At 38.4% G+C, this 24,402-nt stretch overlaps 1 long non-coding RNA gene across 1 annotated transcript; it reads left to right on the forward strand.

Moving 5' to 3' along the window:
- Positions 1 to 22,898: 22,898 nt before the first annotated feature.
- LOC147475050 (uncharacterized) lies at positions 22,899 to 23,401 on the forward strand. Its single transcript, XR_015208059.1, has 3 exons — positions 22,899 to 22,993; positions 23,128 to 23,232; positions 23,330 to 23,401. It is a non-coding gene; the product is annotated as an uncharacterized LOC147475050 (long non-coding RNA).
- Positions 23,402 to 24,402: the final 1,001 nt, after the last annotated feature.

Raw genomic sequence — 24,402 nt, forward strand, 5'->3', positions numbered from 1 at the left:
CTGAAAGTTTCACAATAGAGACATATGTCTTTGCAAAAGTAACTTGGTCCCATGAGCACAACACTGTGTTTAATAACAACAGGTCCTATTTATTTAAAAAATAAATAGGGTATCACTAGAACAACAGTGGGGGAGTCTTCCTCAGCACCATCATGCTGATATAGTTCCAAGCCAATGATTGCGTGCTAGGATCTGGATCCAACCCAGATTTTCCTAGAAACCCCTATGTTTGATGTTTTGAGAGCTCCAGGAACTGGCATACAGTTCAGGCTCTCAAGAACACTATCTCTTGTTCCAATTCAAACTGGCATACAGTTTACTGAACAGTTAGTGTGGTCAGATTCCCTAAAGGTTTAACCCATCGAGGATAATCGTAGTTTGAAAGAACTGGCGTACAGTTCCAGCTGCATGGGGATGAGAAAGGAACTGGCATATAGTTCAAATTCCTCATACTCAGTATCACTATTTCTAAAGCAAATTGGCATTGAATATTTTTGAACAGATAGTGAGAAAATAATTCCTTAAAGGCTTAGTCCATTGTGGATAATAAATAAAGAACGTGCAAAGAATAAATTCGATTACAAGGTGAAGAACTTTATTGATAACTGGAGAGAATAAACAATGCATAACAAAATATGAAATAACAATTTACTGATAGTACTTGTGAAGGTGTTGTGCGTTTCATGGTTTGACAAGAACGTCACCTTCAACAGTGCGTAGGTAGTAAATACCAGTTCGACCAACCTTGTCGATGATGTATGGTCCTTCCCAGTTGGGTCCAAGTTTGTCGTTGGGCTTTGGGATCTCGCACAGAACCAGATCACCAGATTTGAAAGATCGAATTCGGACTCTCTTGTCGTATGATCTTTTCAGAATCTACTGGTTGGCTGCCAAGTGCAGTATGGCACCTTCTCGCTTTTCACCTAGGAGATCCATTTCTCTGCATAATAATTCCTCACTGTCCAGGGTGTGCACAACGTTGGACTTCTGAGTGGGAGCTACCAGTTCGGGAGGTATGACAGCTTCAGTTCCGTAGGTCAGTGAAAATGGGGACTCACTAGTTGATCGTCTGGGTGTAGTTCGGTATGCCTATAGGACCTTAGGTAGTACCTCGACCCATAAACCTTTTGCGTCATCTAATTTATGCTTAATGTTATCCAAAATAACCCTATTAGAGACTTCAGTCTGGCCATTGGCTTGTGGATACCTTGGAGTTGAGAATAGATAGGTAATGTGAAACTCCTCACAGAGTTCAGCGACCAATCCTTCAGTGAAATGTTGCCCATTATCTGAGATGATAACTTTGGAAATGCCAAACCTGCAAACAATCCAAATGAACTTTCTGACGTCCTGTTCTCGAATAAAGGCAAGGGGAACTGCTTATATCCACTTGGTGAAGTAATCCGTTGCGACTAGTAAGAATATGACATTGTCGGGAGTGGGTGGTAGAGGTCCTATAATTTCAGTTCCCCATTGTGCAAATGGCCATGGGCTTGCCAATGGGTGCAGTTCTGTTGCTGGGGCATGGATAAGCGAAGCATATCATTGACACTTTTCACATTTGCAGGCAAAAACCTATGCATCTTTTTGCATATAAGGCCAAAAGTATCCTTGCCTTAGGATCTTGAGAGCTAGTGTTTTGCCCCCAGCGTGGTTGCCACAAATTCCTTCATGAACCTCTCACATAACCTGTTCAGCGAGGTCTGGGGAGAGACATCTGAGATGAGGTCCCAGAAAGGACTTCTTGTAAAGATCATCTTCAAATTGGGTAAATCTTGGTATCTTTACAAGTAGGCGCCTTTGCTACATTCTTATCCTCAAGGAGTGTCTCTTTCTTTGAGGTAGGATTCTGTATAGATCCATCCAATTTGGAGTGATGGATGGAATAACACAAACTATTATAACTGTAAGTGCTTGGATGCTGGATTTCTCTTGGAACTCTATAAGGATGGAACGAGACTCGATGTTGCCCAACATCGAGGCAACATATGCCAAAGTATCTGCGTGTCGATTTTTTGATCGAGTAGCTGATAGAACTGAATATTCTCAAACTTGCCCTGACCCCTCACCAGTTCTAGGTATTTGGCCATTTGTTCATCCCTAGCCTCATATCCTCCATCAACTTGAAACACAACCAGCTGTGAGTCACTAAAAACTATGAGGTGTGTTAGGCCCAGGTTGAGAGCCATTGTGAGGCCAGCAAGTATTGCCTCATACTCTACCTCATTATTAGAGGCATTCCAACCTAACTGGATGGATTTCTCCAGTCGCATGTTGTCAGGAGTAACTAACACAGCTCCCACTCCTGTGCCTCTGTCATTTGAAAACCCATCCACAAACAGCCGCCATCCGGACCTCGACTCCCATGGGTCTAGATGGGTATTTGGAGATTTAGGCAGGATGCCATCATCTGAACTGGGGGTTGTTGAGTCGTACCCAGTGTAGGTCATTGGGAAATCTCCCAAGAATTTTGCTAGCGCATGACCCTTCTCTGAGATTCGTGGGACGTAAATAATATCATACTCTGACAGTTGCACGGACCATTTAGCTAACTTCCTTGACCTGTTCGGCCTTTCCAGAACTGATCATAACTGGTATTCTATGATTATAATTTCTCTGCTTCAAAAACAAGGGCTAAAGCGACTCTTTCGAGTTTAGGATATCTTGTTTCTGCTGGTAGGAGCGTTCGGCTCAAGAAATAGACAGGTTTTTCAACCTTCTTTTCATCCACACGTATCAATACAAAACTGATACCGTAATAAGATGAACAGAGATAAAGACCCAAAACTTCTCCCTCACCTGGCTTGGAAAGGATTGGTGGTGCCCCCAGGTACATTTTGAGCTGATCGAATGCTTTTTGGCATTTTTCCGTCCATGCAAATGAGGTATTCTTTCGCAGTAACTGAAATAGAGGTTTGCACTTATCTGAACTCTTAAAGATGAACCTGCTCAAAGATGTTAACCTGCCTGTAACTTTTTGAACCTCTTTCCTATTTTTAGGTGAAGGCATTTCTATGAATGCCCGGATCTGATCTGGGTTTGCCTCGATTCCTCGCTTAGAAACTAGATACCCTAAAAACTTCCCTGACGAGACAGTGAAAGCACATTTCGCAGGGTTGAGTTTCATGTGATACTCTCAGAGAATGTCAAATGCACGTTTTAAGTGGGAGAGATGATCTCCTCATCTCAGACTCTTGATCAAGAGATCGTCTACATACACCTCCACAATATCGCCTATCAATCCTTCAAACATTTTGTTTACTAATCGTTGGTACATGGCTCTAACATTTTTCAGTCCGAACGGCATGACCTGATAACAGTACAGGCCATCCTCGATTGTGAAACTTCCATGCTTGTGGTCTTCCTCATGCAATAGGATCTGGTTGTAGCCAGATGACCCATCTGTGAAAGATAATAGTTCATGTCCAGCCATCGCATCTACCAATTTGTCAATCCGTGGTAGAGGGTAACTGTCTTTTGGACACGCACGGTTTAGATCTGTGAAGTCGATACAGATTCTCCATGACCCATTCTTCTTACGTACTGGGACAATATTAAAGATCCAGGTGGGGAAATTGATTTCTCTAACAAAATTAGATACCTTTAGCTTTTCAACTTCGGTTTTTACCGCTTTGGATCTGTCAGTACCTACCTTTCTGGGTTTCTGCTTTACTACTATTGCATCACTGCGGACATCGAGCTGGTGGCATACCACATGGGGGTCAATTCTTGGCATTTCTTCGAATGACCAAACAAACACGTCTTTGTGTTCTCGAAGGAAGTGTATTAGAGCCTGACGCTCTTCAGAACTTAATAAGGTGCCCAAGAAAGTGGTTTTTGGTGAGCTGCCTCCCACAATTTCCTCTTCCTCTAACGCCTCCAATAAGGGGGGGATCCTCCCTCTCTCTTGGGACCAGGTTCGGAAGAGGAGGATCCAACTATAATTACTATTTGGCAGGTTGCCCCATCTCCATTGGTTCAAAAGGGAGTGGGCACTACTTTATCGCCAAAGCGTAGCATACTTTGGAAGCCACCTAATCTCCTCTGATTGTCTCAATTTTCTTGTTATGTGGGAACTTTAGACATTGGTGATAGGTGATAGGTGCTAGGAACAGCGCGGAGTCTGTGCAGCCAGGTCCTGCCCAGGATCATGTGATAGGGTGTGTTAGCTTTTACCACAACAAAATTTATTATAAGAGTTACTGGACCAATGGCTACAGATAGTTGGATCTCCCCAACTGTTAGAGCTTTGTCCCCACTAAATCCATATAGGTTGGAGCTAGTGGCGACCATCTCAGAATCAGGAATCTGCAATTTTTTGAATGCGTCATAGTATAACACATCTGCTGAGCTACCTAGATCAACCAATATGCGATGCAAATCATAATCTCCAAAAGGAAGTGTCAGGACAAGTGCATCCTCATATGGGCTCTGGATGCTAAAATAGTCAGCCTCGGTGAAGAGGATAAGCGGATCTTTGTGGGGTACTACGTTGACCTGAGCACCTGTAGTCAATTCGCTGTTCATGATCCTCATTTGCTTGGCGATGCACATTTGATATCGCGCACCCTTTTCAGTGACCTGCCCACTTCATTTGCTTGCCTTTCCAGAAATCATATTTATCTGGAGCCAACCATTGAGTGGTCCAGTACCTAGGGGATCCTTAACTGACGTGCTGGTCTCCTCAGGCTGTACTGGGTTCGCCTGTTCGTGTGCTACAAATTGCTTCAAATACCCCCTTTCAATCAGATCATGTAGTTCATTTTTCGAGGTCCTGCGGGCTCGCGAATGCGTGACCCTTACTCTTATGGAACTTGCGATGTAGTCATTTGGTCTCGATACCCAGGGAGCCTAGCTTAAGCGGGGCTGACCATTTGAGGTAACTCTGATTCTTGATTGAGTCTAGAACCTCATCTGGCATTTTGTTCGAGGAGGGGTGAAATTTCGTCCATCGAGGGAAGAGCTTTTTCAGCTCCTTCCACACGTGGCTTCTTTTGTGGTTTTCCGTTTGCACTACTGGCTACATTTTGGTACTGTCCTCAGGGCATTCGTCCCTTTGATAGGGATTCAGCTCTTTGGCGACCATGATGATGGTATCTCTTCGGTTTTTGAGGGGAAGAGTTCCTATTCCCTTCTCAAGGGGCCACAGGAGCTGTCCGATTAGCCTTATTTGCTTCCTGGTGTCTGTTCAAGACATCCTCCTCCCACCCCGCATGAGACTCAACCCTGTCTAGGAATTCCTCCAAATCGCGGGGTGATTTCTTGGAGAGGGATCCGAATAAGGCGTTGTTTTCATCCAACCCTTGTTTGAAAGTTATTATAGTAGCTGTTCGTCACAAGACTCTATCTGGATTGAAATTTCCATGAATCGTTGCATGTAGGACCTCAATGCTTCTTCGTCTTTTTTCTTGATGTTGAACAATGCATCGATCCGCTTTAGTTGGTTCTTGTTGCATGAGTACCTATCTATAAAGGTCTTAAACATTTCTTCTGAGGACCTAATCTGCCGCTCAGGTAACCTGTGGTACCACTGGAGCATAGATCTAGACAGGGAAGCTTTGAACTCTTGACACATGACGTGGTCATACCTTTCATATTGTCCCATAGTTGCTCGATATTTGAATACGTGATCCACCGGATCTGACTTACCATTGAATACGCTAAACTTCGGTTGCTGGTAACCGCGGGAGTAAGGCTTTCTCATTATTCGAGATGCGAAAAGAGATCTGCCTGCCCCTATTATGGCAGATTGAACAAGGGAGTCTTGGATTTTTCTCCCCTTGCCTCTCATCCGATGCATCTGACGGATCAGGTCATTCTTCTCAGTTTCCCATGCAATTTCTTTGGTAGAATGCTTCTTGATCTGAGCTCTTTTTCGGTGTCGGTGGTCGACATCACGATCTTGGTCGATTGACTCGGTTCGGATGTTGTATCCCGAAGTCCTCATCTGAAAGTCTATGTATTCCAACTCGGATGTTTCGCATCGAACCGACCCCCCCCCACCCTTGGTTCCTTGCATGACCACCTTCGAAGGTCGTCATCATCGAGGTCGATGAGTGGCTCCTTCCCTGTGTCAGATTGATACAAATGCCTCAGCAGCTGTAATTTTCGCTCAAGATTGCTTCTTCACTGTTCTAGTGCTGTCTTTGCTGGCTTGCCTTGAACGGACTCGGGTGGTGAGGATAACATTCTCACCATCTTGACGCTCCTCTTGAGTAGCTAGCCCGTCGGTGCTAGTCATAGGTCTTTGGAGGGGATTATTCACATCCTGGTGACCAACATTCTCCCCACATTCAGGTATCTCGTGCTCTTCTTCTCTACTCTGACGCGCGTGTGGTAGCACCTCCCTTTGTTTTCTTTGCTCCTGCCATCACAATGGTAAGAGTTTTTAGACTAAATCGATCGTTTGGAGCGAATGTTTACCTGCTTCGTCCCCACGGATGGTGCCACAAGATGTAAGGGAGTTTTTCGAGTATCCCCCGATTCCTCGCGCCTTGTGATCTAGAAGCTTTTCTTGAGTAGAGAAGATATGAGATGGTTGTGAGTTTAGGGTTGAACTGCCACCGCGGCTGCCCTCCTCATTATCTCCTTGTTTATTTAGGAGAATCAAACCCTATTTTTCGCGTAGTTCCTAAGAGCGAATTCCTATGGTTTATATAGGAAGAGCTTTGAGAGTCCTAGGGTTAGAGCCCGACCCTCACCGCTTGTGAGTTCCCTTCCATCTTTGGACTCTGTCTTCCTATTAGGAATCCTCTTCTTATGGAAGTCTGAATCTAGACCATATCTTGTTAGAGGCTGGTTTCCTTGTTGATCATAATGTCCCATTGTATATGGGAAGATTATATCTAAAAGGTAACTCTTAAGATATGTCATTACGACTCCTTCCTTATCATCAAAGATCACCCTCTTCAATTTCTTTCAGTTCAGGAACTGTCCATATCAGTTCCTAACGAATTGGAGAACTTTTATGCTTAGAGACACATACCTACTAAACACGAGATCACTTATTCACAGAACTGATCCGATGGTCCTCATCTCATTCTAGATATCTATAGTCCTGGGTTATTTCCCATACACGTGTCATCTATCCAATTACGGGAAATCCCCCCTACACTCTTTAATGCTCTTTTTCATCTCAGCCAAGTGCTCAGCAGTGACTTTGGCATATGATTTACTCCCACTACCAACAACTTTCAGTAGATGACCCCTCACTCTTGGATACGACCTGACAATTACTACCGAACAAAAATTGCATTGAAAATGGACATTGCCTCCTCCTGGAATTTTTTCCAAAACAGTAACATACTTCCAAAGAGGAGGTTTTTCTTGTGAACTCATTTCAGTGGAATTGAAACAACTGCCCTTGCTTGAAAATTTCAGTGGAATGGAAACAACTGCCCTTTTGCTAGAAGTCGTAGTGCTAACAGTGCCTACAAGTTAAATAAATTCAAAATTAACAATATTCCACGTAATAGGTAGAAACAAATATGCAAAACACCAAAGACAAAGAAAAGCAATCAAATACATCACTATGTTTAACGTGAGTTAGTGGAGATATACATGTTAAATCCTAGCCAGAAGTACTGACAGGAGCGACAGCGACAAACTAAACAACTGTTAAAATGCAATGTAAGTCCTTGATTCTTCTTTTGGCTGTTCCAACAAAAGACAAAATGCTCAGATCAGCCTCAATGGCAGCAAAAAGAGCCTCTACTACAAAAAGAATACTAAAGACTAACCATCCTTTGATGAATCGCTAGTCATTATTCTAGCTAATAAAAATTAATCCTTGTTTGATTAGAAGTTTAGAACAAAAGGAGTAAAGGACAATAACGTTTTCTAACCTCACCTTTTCTGAGCAGTGAGCAGCAACCTATGTCTTCATTCTTCAACAAACAATCAAACACAAACATCAAAATCTCAAAACAAAGCGAGGTGAGAATGAGAATTAGTCAATTAGGTCATGGGTTTAATTGGCGACTTCGATCAGGACTTCAAGACTTCGCGACTTCAAAACTCACAGCAGAAGCAAGGTGAGAATGAGAATTAGGTCGTGGGCTTTTTTGCTTACTTTGTCTTTATTGTTTATTTGTTTTTAAAATGTTTATATGTTAACCTGCGTCTTGACCTTGGTTTGACCGCATCCCAACGCGTCCGGACTTGTGTCTAATGTGATTGACTGCGTCTTGACCATGTTGATCGTGTCGGACACGCGTTCGTCCCCGCGTCCGCGTCCGACGCAGACACAGACACAGCTCTTTACCATGTGCGTCTGTGCTTTAGAGGTTTTGTCCCACTGAGTTTTCCTAGTAAGGTTTTAATGAGGCAACTGTAAATGAATAGTAATAGAACATTGGGATCCAAAAAAATGCTACGGTAGAAAAATTGCACATTGCACTCTTTTTCTTTTGATTTGTTTTTTATTTCAAAAGATTTTCCAATCAAGACTTCAACGAGGTAGTCTTTCTAATATATGCGGTGAACACTCAAGGGGGAGTGTTATGAAAGTGACTTATGAATTATGTGAACTATACAAAATGTGATATCTTGTATTCAATAGTCCTCTCATGTATACTATAAATTGAAGCATAAGTTAATGAGAAATCCTATCCCAAGTTCGATATCAATTCTTCTATCTAGTTTCATCTTTCTATAACACTTTCTTGATTGTATTTAATTATTGAATGCATTTTTTATGTACAAGTCCAAAGAAAATACAACAAGTCCAATTGTTCATGTGTCCATCAAGCTTACTCTCAACATTGGAGTATAGTTAGAGTCAAGGTATCGATCACACCTCAAAACAAGGGAATTCATGTTTAAAGATATTGGAATTAGATCATTGAGGGTGGAGGAGAGAAATGATTTTTATCTTGTTTTAGGATTTTTGATTATCTATTTGATTTAAAGACAATGAATTATAAAGAACTTAAATTAAGATGGAGAATATGGTAGAGAGAAAAGTGTGGAGAATTTATTTACCATGTGAATCAAACTACTATTAATGAACATATTTCAATTCATTCTCTCATCTTTACTTCAATCGTAGACAAATCAAGGTAAATATTCAGACTTTGATCCCTAGTAGAATTTCCAAATCTCTAAAGAGATTCTACTAGCATGAGAGACTAAATTAGCACCCTATCTCTAGGAGCACTTTGATCTTAAATCTTTAGTTTGTTCTCCACTTCAAAGCATTTTGTAGTACGGAAGATAAGATCAAATAAACTTGTTAAAATTGAAGCAATTGATCAACATTTTCATTAATTGAGTCATCCTTGCATTGATTTACCAACCCTCCATAATAGATGGGTTAGCTCATGGTAAAATAACTACAATTAATGAAGATAAAATAAAAAAAAGAGAATTGAAATTAAAGAAGAAATGTTTAGAATTTAATTGAGGGAAAAGATTTCTAATTCTATAAATAACTAAAATGGGTTCTACTACTGCAAGTAATTTATGCCTAATTTTATGACTATAACTAATACCTTCATTGATGATCTCTACCCTCTTTATAGTTGAAGGAGGGTAGAATGAAGGGTTGAGATTATATCTCATCTAACTAATCTAAAGGTTACAAAACATTTTTACCTAACAAAATCTTAAGGTTATAAAACAAATTAAACTTGCCTAACAAGATCTAATAGTTACAATTTTGATCTTATCCACTTCACAACTAAAGTTGGGCCTTGGCAAATATTGAATTGGGCTTCTTTGAACTTCTAAAGGGCTTCTCTTAATCTTTATCATAGGGGCTTTGTCTCCAAATAATGCCTTAGCCATTATTCAATGTTAAAATGCTGGTTTTACTGGATTTTCGCTGTTTAAGTATCAAGACCTGCAAAAGCATGAAAACCATTATTATTTTAAATAAAATGTTCTTAAGGGGTTATTTACACAGCTTTGGGTCCTTATCACCTGCAAGTTTTTGAAATGATCTAAACGGAAGTGCCATGGTGTGATATACCACAATGCTCTAGTGAAAGAGCATTTCAACAAAATATGATGAACAGTATCAATGGGCGAGCCACATAATAGGCAACATTTATCTGGAACATGGAACAAAAGATTTATATGATCTCTAGTTGGTAACAACACATTATAATAACATTTCCAGGCAACACATGGTAGCGCAGCTCTAGGATGATTTTCTATATGCCAGAAAGCCAAGTTTGTGGGATTATTTTTTGTTACAGAGTGAGTACTTAGACTATGATACATTAATTTGACTGTGTGTTCTCCATTTTTTGTGTGTCTCCATTTAAGGTTATCTTCAGTGTTGCGTTTTAAGAGAAAAATGTTTTGAATCTTAAAACTAGTCTGGGTGTCAAAAAGATTATTGAGAGTATCAACCTTCTAGGATCTAGTGCTTGTGTCAATGGGGTCAGAGACTTTGTTGTAGTCAGGATGACCTATTGTGTCTTGTAGTCAGGATGACCTCTTGTGTCTTGGGGTACTTTCCCATATGGTGTATTAGGCGGTATCCATGAGTCTTGCCAAATGTTGATGTTATCACCAAGACCTACTTTCCAAATAGAGTTGTTTACTAAGGATTGTAGATTTTTTTTTTTTTGAAACCTCTTTGGAACTGATAAGAGCCCAAAACTGTAGTTTTAACCCCTTAACTATCATACTTTTAGACCAATTATGTGAGTAATAATTAAGAGTTAACACCGATTACGTGTTTTATGCATTTCGGGCTTCAAAGTCCATGATGTGCGAAATGTACCACTTTAGCGAGATAAAGGAGCAAAGGTCGGTTACTAAGGAGTTCCGTGATTAAAGGTCAAGATTCAAGAAGATAAAGCCTTTCTAAAGCCGGTCAAAAGCTGAAAAGTCGACGCGTAAAAACATCATACAAGTCGTGAGAACTTCCGAAGGCCATATCTTTGGACTCGGACCTCGAATGGGGTCTACCTTATGTCAAAACGACCGCTCGGGAAAGAGCTTTCCAATGGTCCAAGCCTTGACCCAATCAGAGGAGTAAAAGTGGACAAAAGTCTGTTGAAGCCAACTGCAGCTGAAGAGGCCTTTTGGATTTGAAAGAATTGGGTTTTGGGCACGATTCTCGGCCCAAAACATGGCTCCAAGCCCATGCACGATTTTTGGATCTAAAAGTATAAAAACAAAAGCTTAGCTCTTTGTTAATGGTAGATAGTTAGACCTAGATTAGAAATTAGATTAGTAGCCTCCATTAATTAGTTTTAGATCTCGGTTTTTAGAATTTCATTCCCTGTTTTTAGATTAAAACTTTAAATCATTGTTCTTTATTGATTAGATAAATAAAATAGTTATTCTTGTCAATTTTCGATTTTTTGTCATTTACAATTTATTAGATCTAATTTCAATTCTTGTTATCATTCAATTCTTAGTTATTAATTAGATTTCGATTATTGTTTAGTTAAATTTCATAAAGTTAGAATCTTTGTAATATGTTGTATTCAATTTCAATGGGAAATAATGGTTTGATGAATCAAGGCTAAAACCTCAATTAGAGGGGTTGATGAAGCCTTGATGAAAACTTAGTTGTATAGTGTAAAAGTAAAAGCGTAGAGTTTATTCCATTCTAGAAGGTCGTGTTTCGCCATGAGAATGGGTGGACGACCTCACATGCTAGTTATAATTGGTAGAAATGCCATGTTAATTAGGGATTAGAACTAGCAATTCTGACTGTAAGAACGTAAGAATTGGATTACAACAGTCTATTCTAGGTGATTAAGTTGGATTCGAGGTGGATTCAATTCCCCTCTAATTCTTTATCTAGATTCAAGAACATTAGTATTTCCATATATTTCGTAGTGACATTCAACATATTGCTTTCCATATTGCATTGTAGTATAATTCCCCTTCGTAAAGCTCTCATTAGACTTAAGACCGACAAATTAGACTAGAAAACATTCCATGCTAGAGAACTAGGAGTGGAACGAACTTCCTACTCCACTATATCTCATAGTATTGAGAGTAGAAACTTTGATAAAAATAGACACGTAGATAGTTTTAGTTTACTTGCGTTTTGAGTTCATCGTTCATTTCGTAGGTAAACTATTCATTTTTATGTTTTATCAAATGGCGCCGCTGCCATCTTAGTTGCACTTTAGCATTGTTTTCATAGTAGAATTAGTCATTTTTAAGTCCCATTAAACCCACCCACCCTTGTTTGATTCATACTGTGGTTATCCGTTTCAAGCGTGAAAAATTCCGCCAAAAATTACATCGAAGCGACGACCCTATAAAGAGCACACCTGCGCCTATAGCTGGAACAACCAGCCCTCATACCGATCCGCCCTGATTTTACTGGACCACGAGCGCGACCCGCCCTCATACCGAGCGCGACCCGCGCTAACTTACTGGAACACGGAGCGCGACCGCGCCCTATGCGAGCGCACCTGCGCCCTAAGCAAAATTTTCCGGATTTCTACAGGTTTGTTTCGAACTTCGATTTTTTAAGTTTTTCAGTGTTCTAACTTGTTAATTACACTGAACACGCGTAAACAAGACGCTATTCATAAGCGAAGCAAGGACGCTATCAGGTATTCCTTTCTTCCATACCTCGCATCTCCAGTTAGAGGTTCATACTAATATATCAAGATTGTTTGGATTGTTGTCGTGTTTAGACTTAGACTTGCATGAGATTAAGATCTGGTCGGAGAAAAACACCGAACGTAATTAACCGTCAACATCAACAAACAAATCTATCGAGTATACCAATCACTACCCCTCTAACTACTATCCCACCAACCACACCGACCTGAATGGTGAAGAAAGAGAGACTCCTCTCTCGACTTTTTTAAAAGCCTTGGCGATAGCCCTAAATCTTGCATCGTTCTAGCGACCCGATGGGGATTTTTGAATTCCCCAAACATATTTAATTTGTTACCCGTTTTCATGGTTTAGACCATGAAAAACCTTATCGGCATCGCGTAGGATTGAACAAGTCCTTACAACATTCCACCATCCTACGGTTGGTGCGGAACAAATTAAATTGAGGGTATTCCCTTTCACCTTAGGCGATAAAGGGCGTCTTGGTTAACGCCCAAAGCGCCTAATTTCAAGGACTTCGTGGGCCAAACTTGTTCACCGTTTATGGAACATTTTTACCCACCCCAAAGACGGATGAAATGCTTTCCAAGATTCACTTCTTTTACGGAGAATCCTCATGCATCATTTTCAGGAGGCTTGGAATCGTTTCACCGATCTTCTTATAGAGTGTCCACACCATCACCTAGCAAAAGACCGTTAGTTAGTGCCTTTTTTCAAAGGACTTCTACACCACCATAAAGAAGTCCTAGACATAATGAATGGGGTAGTTTCCTAAGTAAAGGAGCCTCGAGGGCATATAAATTTGTGGAAGATCGGACTAAAGCGTAATAATAATTGGGGGGGTAGTGACGATTACTCCCCGCTCCCACTAGTTCTTCTTCAACAGCGATTAAAATTACCAAGATGTTTGAGGTTAAATCAGATCCCGAGCTTAAAACTCTAATTGAATCCCTCACAAAAAGGTAGAGGCCATTTACGTACAACAAAAACCTATCCCCGTAATGAATGTAAATTCAAATCCATGTAGTTTCACGTTGGAGTCCCGAGCATCCCGACTCCCATCGTCCTATAGCCTATGAACATTCTTGTTCCATTAATAGTGAACCTAACACCCTTGGAGACAAAATCCCAACTTCGGTTGGAGAAATAACCAACAAGTCACACCTACGGGTACAATAATCAATATGTTAGGCCAACGCTTACGGTTATAACCAAGCTCCACCACAACAAGGACGGGATCGGGGTAATTATAATAATTATAACAACCAAAGCGCAACCTCGACAAAGTCAAGCACAAGGTCAATGTAGTTATAATAATTATAATGCTAATAGAGGTATCGTTCGATAAATAATAACTATCACAATCCGCCCATAAATAATCAACGCGAGTTAGTTCGTTCCACACCACCCGTGACTACTACACCCACACAACCGGATCGTCTTGACACCTTCATACAAGTGAGCCAACAACTTTTCCAAACCATGGCTCAATCTAACCAACACATTCTACAATCCGTTAATAATTTAAACCAACGGTTAGCCCAAGAGAAAGCCCAACCAAAGGCGTTTTCTAGGCCAAAGCGATACCCAACCCTAGAACAAAGCAAACCACGACCTTTGAGGTAAATGGTAATACTAGTACGGAAACTACATCCGTAGGTCATTTTAAATGCCATCACCACTTTCCGTTCTTGAAGAGTGGTTGATAACAAAATAACTATGCCTATAGTTACCCCATCAATTCTCCACACGGATATCGAACTAGATGCGAAATAGAAACTGAAGAACCTACCACCGTAGAGGTACCGGTTAAACCATAACCTAAGAAACAGAAAGCCAATGTTACACATCAAGTCGAGCCATACACTAAATATAGAAGCGAAACCACCGTTCCTCGAAATTAGCCATGCTAACCGGGGATACTAACTTTGAGGAGATTAGGAATGTTTTCAAAAATCTAACGATAAACCTTCCTTTTCTCGAAGCTATAAAAAGCTACCTAACCACGCTAAGTTTCTTAAGGAGTTGTGCACTACTAGGCGTAAGACCAACATACCTAAAGGCGCTTTCTAACCTGAGCAGTTCCCAACTTTATCCGAAAATAATGGAATTGTTAAGTACAAGGACCCCGGTCGATCCCTTTGTCTAAATGCACCTTAGGAGATTCTCACCGACGACGACCCGGCTACTAGACCTAGGGGCTAGTGTTAACTTACTCCCATTTTATTTGTATAAATAAATAGGTCTAGAGGAGATGCAACCTACTAAAAATGACATTGCAATTAGGCGATCGGTCTATTAAATTATCCTAAGGGTGTGGTTGAAAACGTCTTTGGTTAAAGTGCAAAATTTTTACTACCCAAATTAACTTTGTTATCCTCGACCACGAAGTCACTAACGACTCTGTACCTATTATTTTTTAGGGCGTCCCTTCTTGGCTACTACCAACGCTTTATAAACTGCCGCGATGGTTCGATGTCCTTGTCCTTTGGCTATCTTTACGTTGAGGTAAATGTTTTCAAAGCGAGGACCGCGATATCTCGATTCATCTACAAATGGCGAGGTTAGCATGATCGAGATCTTAGCTCAAGATTACTTCAAAAACATGTTTCGGAGAAACAGATTAACAAATTCATTTCCTTCAAAAATTCCGACTTTAACAATGACTCCACGGTAGTAGGCGAAAATCGAAGAAGAATTCACGCAACTCTTTTTGCACCACTTCTTTACCACTTCGAGTCCCACCTTGCCAACAACCATTCATCCCTTGATGCTATGACAGAAGATGAATTTTTCAATCTCTATCCCAGTGATCCTTTTGACCCACCTATTGAGGAATGTCTTGCATATATCAAGATTTATGATGATATGGACTTGAGAGCTCTAGGTGAGAATCATTCACCTTCCATCACCAATATTCCCCACCCTCCACCTTTTCAAAGGAACCTTGAGTTTGCACTCGATCCTTTAGTTTCTCCTGTGCTTCATGATTTTTTAAATCCACCTAGTAAACAAATACTTCCCAAGGATAAACCACTTGAAACCTTCATTTTCGGACTTGAGACAGGTCCCTAACTACACCCATGAATGAGTTTTGTGCTAAACCCACATCCTCATTTTTTCCATGCTTTCCCTCTAAAACTTATCCCAATCCACCATATTTTCCACAACCATTCACTTTTCCACACTTATTCACTAGGACACCCTCTCGTTCAAAGATGAAACATAAGGTGCATGCTCGGTTATGTTATAGGTCTATCCGACTTCGCTTTCATTCCACTAGGCTGCGTCGTAGGAAATCTTGGTGCTTGATTGTGTTTGGATATGTTTTCTATGATATTTATTTATGGAACGATCCACAACTATTTCGGTTGTTGATATATGATAAACTGCATATTCATACATATATTTAGATAAAGTCTCGAGTATCTGACTATAAACGACTCAATTTTTGTGTTTGGTGCATTTCCTTTCATTTCCATATATTGGTGAATGCACCATTCAGGTAACCGGCCCTCCCCTATGGAGTGTGTGGTTGTAAGTACGGATCCTAAGTCCACGGTTCACATAATTCACGTTTTCCACTCTTGCATGTTTTCTTGGTTTTGAGTCATGTTTCTCTATGGTGTGAATTATGTCTTTATCTTTGCTTATTATTGTTTTCCTTTATATTAAACCTAATTCATAAAAAGTAAAAAAGTTTAAAGCTATAAAAATAGTAATCTAGCAAGTCTCGAATCGACCTTAAAAGACCCAAGTTTTAGGTATAATACCAACTTTCTAGAGTATAGGCCAAACAAAAATTCAAAACTTAAAAAGAGTTTTCCAATTTTGTTTGGGGGTGGCGTATTTTGGTATTCATTTCAAATCTTGTTGCCACCCTAAGCCTGTCATGTTTTACTCCATAGAGGTTGTGTTAGTTAGTGCGTAATGGTTTAATTATGCTTCATATTATCATATCATCTTTACAATATTTACATTCACAGTCTTTGCCAATTTTGCCACGTTTCTATGGTAAATTCTTTCCTTATCTCTTTACACTTTGAGGACAAAGCGTTCGATTGTTTGGGGGTGGGATAGAAACATTTGCAAAAATTAGACACTTTTAGGATGTAAATTATGCACTTTTATTTATAAAATGTTAAAAATTATAAAAATTAGTTAGTTACATAATTTAATTGTGCTATTGAATTGTTTCATGAACCCCCTTCTCCCAAATTGTTTGGGGGTGGTATAGAAACACGATGTAAATGTTAAGCACATATTAGGTTGTATATTACGTATTATTTGTCTTAAAAAAATAAAAATAAAAATAAAAAGTTTATGCTATACACTTAGGAATATTGGTATTGTTTCTTTCTCTATGCTCTTAATAATCTAGAAGTCTCAATGTAGCTTTTGCATTAGAATAGTTTTTAGAAACTTAGGTTAATATGTAGATAATAATCTTTGCATCTATCTATAAATATATTACATGAGTATCTATGATTGTTTGGCAATAAGTTTTAAAATCTAGGCTAGAGTACTTATTCTACAAATCTGTGAGAATATAGCCTAAAGCCTTATATGATGTGAAAACATTTGAGAAATGACACAAGGGAGAAGTATATTCGAATAGAGAAATCACACGTCCACTTGCTTGACCACTATACCATGTCCTAAAAGAGAATTTAGGCCATTTTTGGATCGATATAGCTAGAAATTCGACCTAAGTATATTTTCCGCTAAGTTAAGCCCCCATCGAGCCTTTCTTTAGCCTTTTATAAACCACAAATCCTTTACCCCTGTTACAAAAAACAAAAAAAAAAAAAAAAAAAATCAACCTACCCAATTTAGAATAAGTCTGAGAATAGAATGAGGAAGAAAGAAGAAGAGAAAAACCTGTGTAAACAAAAATTAGTTAGTTGCTTCAGAAAATAAAGAAAAGAAGTTTCCATCCAAAGAAAAGAAAAATAAAAATAAAAATAAAATAAAAACTCCAAAAAATAGAATAAAAGGAGTCAAAAGCCAAAGAAAAAGAGAAAAAATATGGCTAAGGATGGAAACAAAGTGTAAAAGCAAAAATAAATAACAAGGTTTTCTCTAGTTACATAATATGAAGACTCTATTATCTCAGATTTGTCCTTTTTGAATATCCATTTCCTTCCTTCTTAAACCATCTCCTAATCCCCGAAACACCTAATAAAGACCTCTAGCTCAATTAGGAGTAGGTTAGTGTGATAGTAAGTGGCAGATGTGTTTGATCGACTCCGGCTTCCTTGTGTGTCATTGAGATTGTAAGGTAAAGTGTGCCCACTTTCTTGTAGCTTAGAGTAGCGAAACTTGAGTGGAAAAATCAGAGTGTTGTATCTTGACTATTATTGTGAGAACCTACTTAAGGACGCTTATTCCGAAGTTTGAAAACGGACCTGCTATTGCATTTCATAATATTACTCATTGTATATATGTTTATTGTAGATGATTGATTATTATGCATATATTAGCTTAGGTTTTTGACTTGGTTATTCTTGGTCATAGCTAGTGAGATGTATAGATAATTTGGAGCATGAATAAGGAAACAATAGTTTTCTTTCTTAGTCGTTGTAGTATAGATGAAGTTTGTGAGTACCTTCACTTGGAAAACTCTCACGAGGCTATAACTCGTCCACTAGGGAATTCCTAGTGGTTTAAGGCCTTGTTGCATATGGTCAATGCAATCGCACTCAGCGAAACGAGAGTAGATAGAACTCCATTTTTGGTCACTTATTCTAATTTCTCATCTTTGCTTGAGGACAAGCAAAATGCTGTTTGGGGGTGGTTTGATTAGAGCCCAAAACTGTAGTTTTAACCCCTTAACCATCATACTTTTAGACCAATTATGTGAGTAATAATTAAGAGTTAACACTGATTACGTGTTTTTATGCATTTCAGGCTTCAAAGTCCATGATGTGTAGAAATGTACCACTTTAGCGAGATAAAGGAACAAAGGTCGGTTACTAAGGAGTTCCGTGATTAAAGGCCAAGATTCAAGAAGATAAAGCCTTTCTAAAGCCCGGTCAAAAGCTGAAAAGTCGACGCGGCGTAAATGCTTGACACAAGTCGTGAGAGAACTTCCGCGTATCTTTGGACTCAGATCTCGGAATGGGGCCTACCTTATGTCAAAACGACCGGCTCGGAAAGAGCTTTCCAATGGTCCAAGACTTGATAAAATTAGAGGAGCAAAAGTGGACGAAAAGTCTGTTGAAGCCAACTGCAGCTGAAGAGGCCTTTTTGGACTGAAAGAATTGGGTTTTGGGCCTGATTCTTTGGCCCAAAACATGGCTCCAAGCCCATGCACGATTTTTGGATCTGAAAGTATAAAAACAAAAGCTTAGCTCTTTGTTAATGGTAGATAGTTAGACCTAGATTAGAAATTAGATTAGTAGCCTCCATTAATTAGTTTTAGATCTCAGTTTTAGAATTTCATTCCCTGTTTTAGATTAAAACTTTAAATCATTGTTCTTTATTGATTAGATAAATAAAATAGTTATTCTTGTCAATTTCGATTTTTGTCATTTACAATTTATTAGATCTAATTTCAATTCTTGTTATCATTCAATTCTTAGTTATTAATTAGATTTTGATTATTGTTTAGTTAAATTTCATAAAGTTAGAATCTTTGTAATATGTTGTATTCAATTTCAATGGGAAATGATGGTTTGATGAATCAAGGCTAAAACCTCCATTAGAGGGGTTAATGAAGCCTTGATGAAAACTTAGTTGTATAGTGTAGAAGCGTTGTAGAGTCTATTCCATTCTAGAAGGTCGTGTTTCGCCATGAGAATGGGTGGACGACCTCACATGCTAATTATAATTGGTAGAAATGCCATGTTAATTAGGGATTAGAACGAGCAATTCTGACCGTAAGAACGTAAGAATTGGATTACAACAGTCTATTCTAGGTGATTAAGTTGGATTCGAGGTGGATTCAATTCCCCTCTAATTCTTTATCTAGATTCAAGAACATTAGTATTTCCATATATTTCGTAGTGACATTCAACATATTGCTTTCCATATTGCATTGTAGTATAATTCCCCTTCATAAAGCTCTCATTAGACTTAAGACCGACAAATTAGACTAGAAAACATTCCATGCTAGAGAACTAGGAGTGGAACGAACTTCCTACTCCACTATATCTCATAGTATTGAGAGTAGAAACTTTGATAAAAATAGACACGTAGATAGTTTTAGTTTACTTACGTTTTGAGTTCATCGTTCATTTCGTAGGTAGACTATTCAATTTTATCTTTTATCAGGAACCATGAAACATCATGCTTATTTGGTGAATTGAAAGTAAGACATTTGAGTTGTGAAAATACTTACCTTTGAGCTATTGAAAAAGAAAAGAGAGTAGATTAGTAATAATATGCCAAATAGTTTTGCTCAAGTGATCGAGCTTGATTATTAATAGCCATATCTATACACTACCAAAAATTTGATTTTCCCCAACAGTCGAGTAAGAGCTTCCTCGATACTCATCAATTGTCGTTACCTAGCAACGGTTTAAGACTGCAAGTACTAGTAAATGACCGTCACAAATTTTTCGAGTTTGTCATATTTTATAATTGCAACTCTTTGACACTCATTTTTTGTTGGGAAATGTGTCACATCATAGATGTCGGTAAGAAAAACCGTCGCATTGTTATCCTCGATAGTTTTTTTAAATTTGCTCGATGTAATTTAGCCGTTGGAAATAGTAATTGTTCCAAATTGTTGCAGAAACTATCACAAAATCTTCTATTATCATTGTTGACTTCTCTTAATTTCTTTTAACTGAAATTAAAACCTTTTACATTAATATTATTATTTTTTATTGTTTTTCGAATAGAAGAAGCATAATTGTAATAATTTTGAATATGGAATGAGGTTTAAGATGATATATATATATATATATATATATATATATATATATATATATATATATATATATATATATATATATATTTTTATATTTATTATTTTTTTTTTTTTTTTTTTTTTTTTTACATACAAATACAACTTTAGACTCTTTTAAATATATTCAGCCAAGTTTTTGTTCAAATTCCAATAGAACACCAATATTAATTTGTTCCATTCAAAAAACATGCATGATTCACTTATATACTTATCGAATTAAACTTTAAAATTAGTGATAATCATCTAGCTAGTTACAAACTTGAGATAATTAAAATCAAGAAGTGATGATATTATTATTATTGTTAATTAATTATATGCAGTTAGGTACAGTTTAAAATTAAGTTTAATATTATAATCTAATTAATCAATAGGACGAAGTAATGTGAAGAGTTCAAACATCAACTATACAAAGTTTAAACTATATATGCGCGCAATATATATTAACCTACAAGTTGTTAAAAGGCATGAGCATCACATCCCTCTTTAGTTCTTAAGTGTCGATTTGTAATTAATTAAGGTTGTCGCTCCAAGTGACGTCGAAGTTTAAAATCCTGTTTTTTTAGCGTCTCTCAATCCATTGGCGGGGAACTATAGGGTGTAGATAGTTATAATTTATACATTAGTGTGAAATTGGAGTATAATTTGAACCCCGGCACACCCAGTTTGCTAGACATGTTTACACCCCCACCCACGGCCCCTACTAGGGCAAGGAACGGGTTGGGTTCAGGTTGGATATGGCTATATCCAAATCCAAATAAAATTGAAATCTTGTATCTGAACCCGACCAACCCGATCGGATAACACTAAAAATGCAAAAAAAGCCCAAAAAATATATCCAAACCCGAATCCGAACCCGACGCAAATAAATAAACGGATATGAAAATCGACCCAAACCCGAACTATTCGGATTCGGGTCAAACCCGACTCAATTCGCTGCCCTAGCCCCCCCCCACACACACACACACACACACACACACACAAAGTTTAGCGGGGTTTCACCCCACTGAACCGCACACATGCACACATGCACAATTACATAGACTATTGACTATAGTAAAAAGAAAAGAACACAAGTGGGCCTCTAAAAATGGGTTAACATGGTTTTTGCCCATGGACTTGGTTAAAATAAGTGACCCGAATCAGACCCCAAAAAGCATGATCAAATGTGACTGACCTAAGTCGTGGATGATAACAAATGAGAATGGGAATTGCCACGCATATCGAAGCGCCAAACCATCGAATTTCTTCTAAAACACCCGCGAAATAACTAACTCCCTCTAGAAAGATTGCACGAAACCCACACTCCATGGTCGTGCAAGTTAGTTTTCCTCCATCTTCTCCATAATCCAGGTGCTTATATATATGTGGTTCAGCCCATGTCATTTTTCACAAATCCAGAGCTTTCTTCCAAAGAGTTTGGTATGGAAACTTTTACTCTGTGAAATAGTTCTTCTGCTTTATTAGAATCTTTACTTGTTACTTCTTTAATTGTTAGTTTTAGTTTGGGACTTTGGTGTTTGTCACTCTAACTGGTGTCTTGGATTTTTCATCCAGATAGACTTATGGATCCTTTGGACGAACAAGATGGTAGCAATTAAGCAAGGTGCTAGACAAGAAGACGATAGCAATTAAAGGTGATGGACATGACCGTAGCAATTTGCAAGGTGCTGATTTGGGTGACAATGAGATAGGTGGTAATATACTGTGTACCCTAAACATTCTTGTTTTATAACATTTTATTTTATGGTGTTACCATATTTATTATTCTGACACATGTAGGAGGGACACCTGCAGTGACTTCTTCTACCAAGAGAGGACCCTCAAAAGGCCCTAAAGCATTACCTGATGGGAAGAAAAGGAAAGTTAGTACTAATGAGCTAGGACAGCCCAATGGGTTAGATCTGGGTACTAGGGCATTTATTACCGGGTTAGGAGTGAACACTAGGAAATATGTTCCAATAACATACCGTAACTTTTAGTGTAGTGCCAATTGACTATAAAAAAGAGTTTTGAGTGTTACGGAGGTATATTATCTTTTAACTATGTTTATTAAATTTAAGTATGAGTTTATTGCTTTAAGACATACTACAATGTGTACCAATCAATGTTACTTTTACATGCATATTAGGACAATTTTGATTTTGATGACGTTTCACTAGAGTACCTCAGAGAGAGTATGGATCAAGCTTGGAGAAATCACAGGCATAACTTGTATAAGTGCCATATCAAAGGTAAAAGTTGGGCATCGGTGAGAGCAGCTCCACCCCTCCTTTTTGAACAGAGGAGCAAGGGGTATTGGTTTTACGAATACACAAAAGAGTGAGAAGTTTCAGTCTCAATTACATAATCCTATTTTTTTTTCTTTGACTCCTCTTTGATTAAGTATTTGACAACTTTAATTAGTAATGAGTTAATGATTTTTTTTTTGTTGGATTAACTTAGGCTGCAAGCAAAAGAAACAAGGCTAACCGTTCGAAACTCAGAGCACCAAATACACTTGGCAGGAGGAGCATGGCTGCCACACGGCATGTCATTGTGAGTATGGTTCAATTCTTTTGTGGAGTGTGATAATTAGGCATGTTTTATTTTTTTTAAAAGATGCAATAAAGGAATTAGAAGATTAAATTAACATAGTTGTTTTTTATACTCACATACACCTATATTTTAAGGCTGTGGAAAACAAGTTCAAATCTGACTTGGAGGTTGGGAGGGCAGAGGTATACATTCGAGCCCATACTAAGAAAGACAAAACCATTTAGTGTCCTGAGATCGCTGTAAGTGCTAAAAAATTGACTACATTTTATTCTTCAGTCACTCATAGTTTTACAAAGCTTATTAGTTTATATTGCTAACTAATTAAAAATGTTTTAGGAAAAAATTCAAGGAATTGTGAATTCTGATCCTTCATCCAACATTTTGAGTGTTGTTGATGCACTTGCACAGTGCAAGTAATACTTAATGCATTGGTATATATCTTTATATATTTATTCCATCTGTTTTTATGTGTAAATCGGATTAGTCTACGACACTTGGAAAAGACAAAAGTGGACATATGAGAGGTATAGGTCTTTGGTGTTAGTAGTACCATGGTGAAAAAACTGCTCGGGTTCAAGAAAAATGAAGAGTTGAGATGTGAAAACACTACTACAAATTCAAAGTTGGACGGGTTAGAAACGAGCTTCAAATGGTGAAGGACATGATAGTGGCATCACATGTACATGTGGTAGGATTGTTGAACTTTAGAGTGGTGTTGTTTCGGTTTTCCTTAGTTGCTAACATGTGGTTTGTCTACATTTAGCCCCGCATCCCAAACTCAAAGAAATCCTGTTTCGAAAACACCTATTGTAGAAGTTCCATTAAAGGCAGCCTAGTCGGTATATTTTTTTTTGGGATAGTTTTATATATTGGTGCATTTTTTTATGGTCTATTACTTTAAAAGGTATTTATGTTAGTTCAAAATTAATGCAGATGCATTATTCATTTATGAACAAGATGAGAGATTTGTATTTTGTCGGGGGTTTAAAGGTTGCTAATGGAGAGAGATTGTTGCAGTAAACCCACAATCTATTGTCCATGGTAGGCCCATGGGAGAGGGGGTTTTCAAAATTCTCTTTAACGAGGTGGTTGACAAATGAGGCCAGTGTTCTTTCCAAATGATTTTGCTAGTACACTTGGAGAAGTGGGTGTGCATGGATATGTCACTTGGCCAACAGCTTTTCTACAAGTTCCAAAGGACGACGCTTAATGTTTATTTTGTCCGGGCGTGGGTGCCAAGCCTCCAAGCCTAGGATCGGTTACAAAGATCCAAAAAAAAAAAAGTTGTTTATTTTACTAGTTTTGTTTGGGCGTGGCTGTAAGTATGTTATTTGACTACATTCGTTTAGACTTCTCCATTTGTACATACGTTATCTTTGTTGTTTGGCAATGACTACTTGTGGATATAA

This window comes from Coptis chinensis, chromosome 9 (assembly GCF_015680905.1).
Source record: "Coptis chinensis isolate HL-2020 chromosome 9, ASM1568090v1, whole genome shotgun sequence".
Classification (NCBI taxonomy): Eukaryota; Viridiplantae; Streptophyta; class Magnoliopsida; order Ranunculales; family Ranunculaceae; genus Coptis; species Coptis chinensis.